We start from the raw sequence: 7099 nt of genomic DNA, 5'->3' as shown, positions 1-7099 counted from the left end.
ACACACACACACACACACACACACACACACACAAGGTCGACGCTCAAACAAAACATCTTCTGTACCACCACTACCACTACAATCAGTGACATTGTCTGAACTAGAGAATTGAATTGTGCAAAAAAGACAAAGGAAATGTCACAAGGAACGCCATCCGGAATGGTTCAAATTCCAATTCCGTGCCAAGAACGACCAACAATGGCAACCCTGATGTGATATCGTTTGATTTGCAAGCTTTCAGACCATAGTTGATGGCTTGCTAAAATTACTAGTCTTACTGTCCGGCCTTGAAAAAAGGTACAATTATACTCTCCAATAGTTACAATATAAGAGCAGCGAGAAATTGTGTGAAAAACGGACAAAAGTAGCAAGTGAAGAGGGGCATAAAAGATGGCGGACAAGGAGATCGGAGGAGTTGGAGGACGAAGGCGGTGGGATGGATGGAGTAATTAAGAATTGCATAAGGAGATGAGGGAGAAATGGGAGATTAAACAGTGGACGGCGGCAATGATGAATTTGACAACAGCTTACTTACTGACAGACTGACTGACTGACTGAAAAGCCTTCTGGGGTTAGAAATTGAACCCTTGAGGACAGGACCGTGCCTAAGTCCAAATTAATGGTAAAAAAATTAAAGTCTTGATATATTATAAAAGAGAAGACTTCACCGCATCTTTCGATAGTGTACATGACACTCTACCATTAAGTTATAGCGAGAAAAGGAGGAAAACTGTACCGTTTCCCAAAGCAAATATAGACCTAAGTCCACGTTTTGCCATTTTTCTCCGTTCAACGAAAATTGACTTTGGCACAGTCTCAGGTTTTCAATACTGTGCTTTGAATGTGTCCTTTTACTACCCCCTCAGTTCACCTTTCCCCGAGTTTATCTCTTGCTCTGTGGCCAGGTTTTCTTGTGCTGTAGGCTTTTAGCGCACATCGGTTGGTAGACACGCGAGTCAGGCATCCAAACCATTCTTTATTTTCCAATTCGTTATTGAAATGGTATGGTGCCCACACTTTCTCTAATGGCTGAGGTAAAAACCCTGTCTCTTTTTGTTTTGTTTCCAATCTTCCTGGGGCATCTAATTTCACAAGCTATGATGATGCTTTTTGGGGGTTTACCTAAAGTCCAAGTCCAGCACTAATATAGGCTATACTATAAAGGGTGTTACAAAGATATTGCTGACTTGTTTGGCCTTAATTCGGTTGGTACATGGACGGGTCAAGAGTGGGTCTATCTGGTAGTTGACATTGTTTGCATTTTGATTACATAAAAAACATAGAAAGAACTCACAATTTCAACTAATTTCTCCGGTATGAAATGTGGGCAAGGTAGTCAGTCCAATGTTGAAGATTTCGTCGAGAAGGGCGATAACACTGTCTTTTTTTTTTCAAAATCTAGGATTTTTAAAAATTACAATATTATTACCTCCCCTATGACACGTTTTTCGGAAGTACATGTAATTCAAAGACTCAAACATGTTGGGTTTATTCTGTTTCCTTTTTTTTCCAATCTCGACTTACAAACTGACATTCTGTCGCTATTTTGGGGTTATATATTATTCTTTTTAAAAGAAGTATCACTAAAGATATATACAAAACAATAATGAACAATTATACTTAATACGTATTAAAAAGTTCATGCTAAAAAAAAAAATGGCAGGGTGATGACGAAAGGCTATAGTAAATGTTCTCCTACACACACAATCCAACATAAATTTCCATGCTCAAAAAGAGTTATCAGAATCAAAACAAATAACCATATGAACAAATGAAATAAGGAATAAACAAGTTTAGTTTTTTTAAGAATACAATTTTTTTTTCTCGTTATGCTTTCTTTTACATCATAGCATAAGAGGTTTTATGGGCTTCCAGGAAGGGAGCAATAGAAATCTCTCTCTCTCTCTCTCTCTCTCTCTCTCTCTCTCTCTCTCTCTCTCTCTCTCTCTCTCTCTCTCTCTCTCTCTCACACACACACACACACACACACACACACACACACACACACACACACTCCCCCCCTCTCTCTCTCTCTCTCTCTCTCTCTCTCTCTCTCACTCCCTCCCCCCCTCTCTCTCTCTCTCTATCTCTCTCTCTCTCCCTCTCTCTCCCTCTCTCTCTCTCTCTCTCTCTCTCTCTCTCTCTCTCTCTCTCTCTCTCTCTCTCTTTATCTATCTGTACCTATATACTTTTTCTCTTCCTACCTTCCTCACGTCTTGCCCCTCACTCTTTGGCTCACTCTTTTCTTTCTCTCCGTATATTACGTATTATAACAATATGTATACAATATTGGATAAACAAAATGCATACATCGTTAAAAATGTCCAGAGTAGTGCCTATGCGCACATATCCATTTCTCTTTTATTTTTATTTGTCCACAATACAAGTTTCATTTATTTATTTGTTTCTACCACCCACTCTCTCTCTCTTTCTCTCTCTCTCTCTCTCTCTCTCTCTCTCTCTCTCTCTCTCTCTCTCTCTCTCTCTCTCTCTCTCTCTCTCTCTCTCTCGATCTATAGATTTATCTATATTATTTGTCTAGTTTTTTTCTCGTTCCATCCAATGTTCTTTCGTCATTGTTTTTCTATCTCTGGTTTCCTCCATATCTTTCACACACTGTTGAAGCGACTTGCAGCCTATTAATGCGCAGTCCATCGTGACTGCATCTGTGCCTAAATATCGTTTTGCTTATGAATTAGCGCCCTGGCTATCTCTCTTGGCACCCACGACTGAAATGTGTGCTAAAGAGCTTGCACTTGACACATGCAGTAGCTCGGAACCCTGAAAAATTTGGTAGTCATCTGCTCTCCCTCGTCCGGTGGATAAATGGCCAGGGAAATAGGCGTCAGTTTAGGAATGCACCTTCCAGGGCACTGTCCGTGAGCTCTGGTGGAAAAGAATGAGTCACAATAATTTAATTTATTATAGAGAGCAATATCGTGACATTTGAATGGTTCAACTGTGTTAATGATTAAAGCTTTTCTGAGCAAAAAGGTAATTTGGAAGAAATGGTGGGTGGACTCGTGGTTTTTCCTTTGAGAAAGCCGAAGGAAAGAAAGGCAATTGTGATGAGGCAACAAAACTCGTAGGCAAAAGTCAAGAACACTCGTCGTGTGTAGTGTGAGCCTGAGAACAAACTATTTTCCTACTCGTTCTTCTGTTATGATTCTCATAAACCTGACCACATTCCCACCCTCTGTTTCCAGCTCAAGGAGGGGGGGGGGTGCGGGGGCATTATAACACGATATGGTGCAAACTTTTGAAAAAATTTTGTCTTAGTTATTAAGATAATATACCCGCAAGTAGGCTACTTTAGCCCTTAGATCATTTCTCGTTTCCCCAAACGAGTGTTAGGTGTGCACTCTAACCACAGCCTCTATTCTGTTGTACTTAATTTTTGTAAACCAAACGCTACACGGAACTTATTAAAGGTCAAAGTTATACGAACTGATCTCCATTTTAAAAAAACTGATAAAAAATATATATATAATATACATATACATATATATATATATATATATATATATATATATATATATATATATATATATATATATATATAATGTGTGTGTGTGCGTGAGAGAGAGTCCAAGTCTATATGGTTTCGCAGATCCAACTGGCTGCATACACGAACATAATATTATTCTTTTTAATGTTTTCTTTCTTTTTTCAGCATGGTTATGATGGTGGTGATCTCGAAATTTACGCATAAAGTACATGCTTCCTGTCCACGTTAGAAACTCTATTTTCTGCTTCTGTTAATGTTCACTTAAACCAAAAGCTTGTCGACGTCGAGAAATTCACGCCTTCAAATCTTTTGTACAAAACACAAAACAAGTTTAAGACTTGGAGGCTTTTGACGTGATTGGTGGAGACCGAAAGATGAAGTGTGGCAAACTGCTTTACCAACCCTGAACAGACAAAATCAGTATGCCTACCTGTGTTCACACATAATGTCATCATACTTGCATGCTTTTAATTTGCTTTACGGGAATGCAGGAAATCCAGTAAGATTTTAGAATGGGATGTTTTAAAATAGTTTAGAGGCGAGACGATCCCCCCCCCCCCTCAAACCTCTCCCACCTGTAAGTTACATAATATGCATCTAGTTGTGCTGTTATGGTATGGTACGTGTTTTTCAGCGCTATGAGCACAGTAGTAGAGGTTTTGTAAACACCAACTGTGTACCGTCATCTTTGGTGCAGTCGTTAGGCTACCCGCCTACTGTCAGCATCAGGTCTGACTACTACCAAAACGCCCGTGTGCCAGTTTGCATAAAGCTAAGCAATATTCAAAGTCGCCTTAACCCGTCTACCACTTATACGTAAGGTTAAAAAGAAAGAAAGAAAGAAAGAAAAAAAAAAGAAAGAAAGAAAGAAAGAAGATAAGAGAAGTGTGGATAAAAGTCTAGCTGAGCTCTTTGTTCAGGACTTACTTGACCTACTATGCACATCTAGAGCATTCACTTTCCCTGAGGTCAGCTGTGGGTGGCCGTTACGTCAGGAGCAAGAGACATTTTAACGTAAAAAGATAAAAACAGGTGGGGGGGAAGGAGGGGGGGGGGCCTCAAGTAGACTTTTATTGAATTATAATTTCTGTAACGTGTTGGCTTACAACTAAATACATGTACTCACCCACAAAGTCCATGCCGTATGAACTGGTAGGAGCCGGTGTGCTCATACTGAGCTAGAACCCGTGTATTTCCTTGGATGTCTACCAGGGTCCTGTTCCAAAAGTAGCTGTCTCGTCTGTACGAGAAAGATAATAATACACGTCAGATGATCGGGTCACGGTCAATTTGAGCCCTCATTTTGGAACCTACTTGACGTTCCCAATCTACCACTCTCATCCGGGGTTTCCCTGTGGGGTTCTGAGGGCTTCATCTATGTAAACTTACTTCACATGTGCGTGCATAAAGTACTATCGGGTGTCAGTATACGTAGGGCGTCAACTCAAATCAATATTATTCCCAAGCGATGTGTTTTAACATGCTGTTTTCTTCCTCAGAACACCCCCCTCTCCTCCCTCACACCTTTTACCTCTGTCTGTCTGTCTGTCTGTCGGTCTCTCTCTCTCTCTCTCTCTCTCTCTCTCTCTCTCTCTCTCTCTCTCTCTCTCTCTCTCTCTGTATGACTGTCTTCCTTTGTGTCTGTCTACCTGTGTGATAGGGTTCTCGCGCATGTGTGTGTGTGTGTGTGTGTGTGTGTGTGTGTGTGTATGTGTGTGTGTGTGTGTGTGTTTGGTTGGGGGTTTTTTACGTTTGTTTATTTTTTTCTTATGTTACGTTCAATCAAATTGTAAATTAACAAGACTGGCACTATAAAACTCTTACGAGAGACATAATATCTACTCTCATGCTCTCATCGTACTTTCCGTTAGTTGAAGAATAACATTATGTTTATTATTAGCTCGTATTGTTCGTCGTTCTCAATATAGTACTATTTGAAAATACCTTAGCATGCTGACAGGAATTCTACCAACCTCGCCCAAACATTATAAAGTTATTAATTGCTATGTTTCTGATATTCATAAACACTTTGTTAGAGGTTAGAACACGTGTGGATTCTCCAACTTCTCCACATAACTATTTCCTCCTTGCGACTTCATACGTTGCCATGGGCTCTTGTAGTCTAGAGGTTCGCCGCTCATGCAATATGTCCCAGGTTCGAAGCCGGGCAGCGACGGAAATTTTCTTCTCTAAAATGTTCCCCTTTCGCCTCCTTCCCTGATCTCTAACCATCTTCTATCGTCTGCTTTCGTCTCCAATGTCTGTCTATCTGTCTGTCTCTCTCCTTTCTCTCTCTTTTCTCTCTCTCTCTCTCTCTCTCTCTCTCTCTCTCTCTCTCTCGCTCTCTGTATGTGTGTGTTTGTGTGTGTATGTGTGTGTATGGGTGTGTGTGTGTGTGTGTGTGTGCGTATGTGTGTGTGTGTGTGTGTGTGTGTGTCCAATTTTCAACCTTATAGACCACCCATCTTTCACTCTACTTACGTCTGACAACATACGTCTGAGTCCGTGTTTCCCCTCGACTGCTGAGGACTGTATCCCATGCCCATGCCTTCCTTTCCTCTCGAAGGGTGGGGACTGTATCTCGTGTCAGTGTCAGTTTGACTTACGAAATCCCACGCTCCATCATCCTTTCTCCATCCCTGACTGTATGTGTTAGTCTCACTCTGCTCTGCGTCAACCTCTACACCAATAACATCACCGAATTCGTCCCTGAGCAAAGTCCCACCTTTTCCAATAGACTGAAGCAACTTGTCTGCAGCCTCTGTCAATTTTACAAGTTTTGTTATTAAACGCTGATCCCACGGAAAACTTGTATCGGGTCCAATACTAATAGGTATTTCTGATAACGGAGTACGGTCTGTAAAATCTAAAAAAGGTGAAGATAGTTCAGAATCAAGCGTTCTTGAAATTGTGCCCCGTCTTCGGACGAAATGCGACTTCATGGAGCGGTCTTGTGCGTAAAGCAAGGCAACTGATTCCGTCCTCGTGAAGGAGGTGGGGAACGGAGGTCTGGGGTTCAAGACGGCACGGCGTCTCCCACAGATCTGCCAGCCGTCTCTGTTGCACAAACGTGCCCTCGGGGAGCGATGAAACCAGACCGGTGGTGAAGATGCAAGCGCTGTTTCTGAAATATGAAACACACTGAGCAGAATCACAGCCACGTACATTTCAAATATCGAAGCGCGGCAATAGGTCTTCGCTGGAAAAAAAAGCATCTGCAGAGAGAAAAGGAAAGCGATGAAGCAATGATCCACAGCAAATCCACGAATAGCCATACATTACGATGCATCCATAGGCCAACCTTTTTTTAATGAGGGTACAGCATTTAGAGTTCTTTTTGAATTACGAGCACGGATTGTATCCCAAGAAAGAAAACACCACAAATGAAAGTGAAAGGCATCGTCTTGAAAACAGCAAACTGAATAAGGTATCGACGAAGAGCGCAATACACCAAAGTTTGCACCGTCTCTCAGCGTCGTGAACGCGTGTGCGAAACAGTAAACACTGTTCGCTGCCATGTGGAGATATAGAGGCTGAACATAAAAAGAATAAGGGGTGGGGGGAGAGAGAGAGAAAGAGAGAGAGAGAGAG

This window comes from Aplysia californica, unplaced genomic scaffold, assembly GCF_000002075.1.
Source record: "Aplysia californica isolate F4 #8 unplaced genomic scaffold, AplCal3.0 scaffold00072, whole genome shotgun sequence".
Lineage (NCBI taxonomy): Eukaryota > Metazoa > Mollusca > Gastropoda > Aplysiida > Aplysiidae > Aplysia > Aplysia californica.
Note: the sequence above shows the minus strand (reverse complement) of the source record.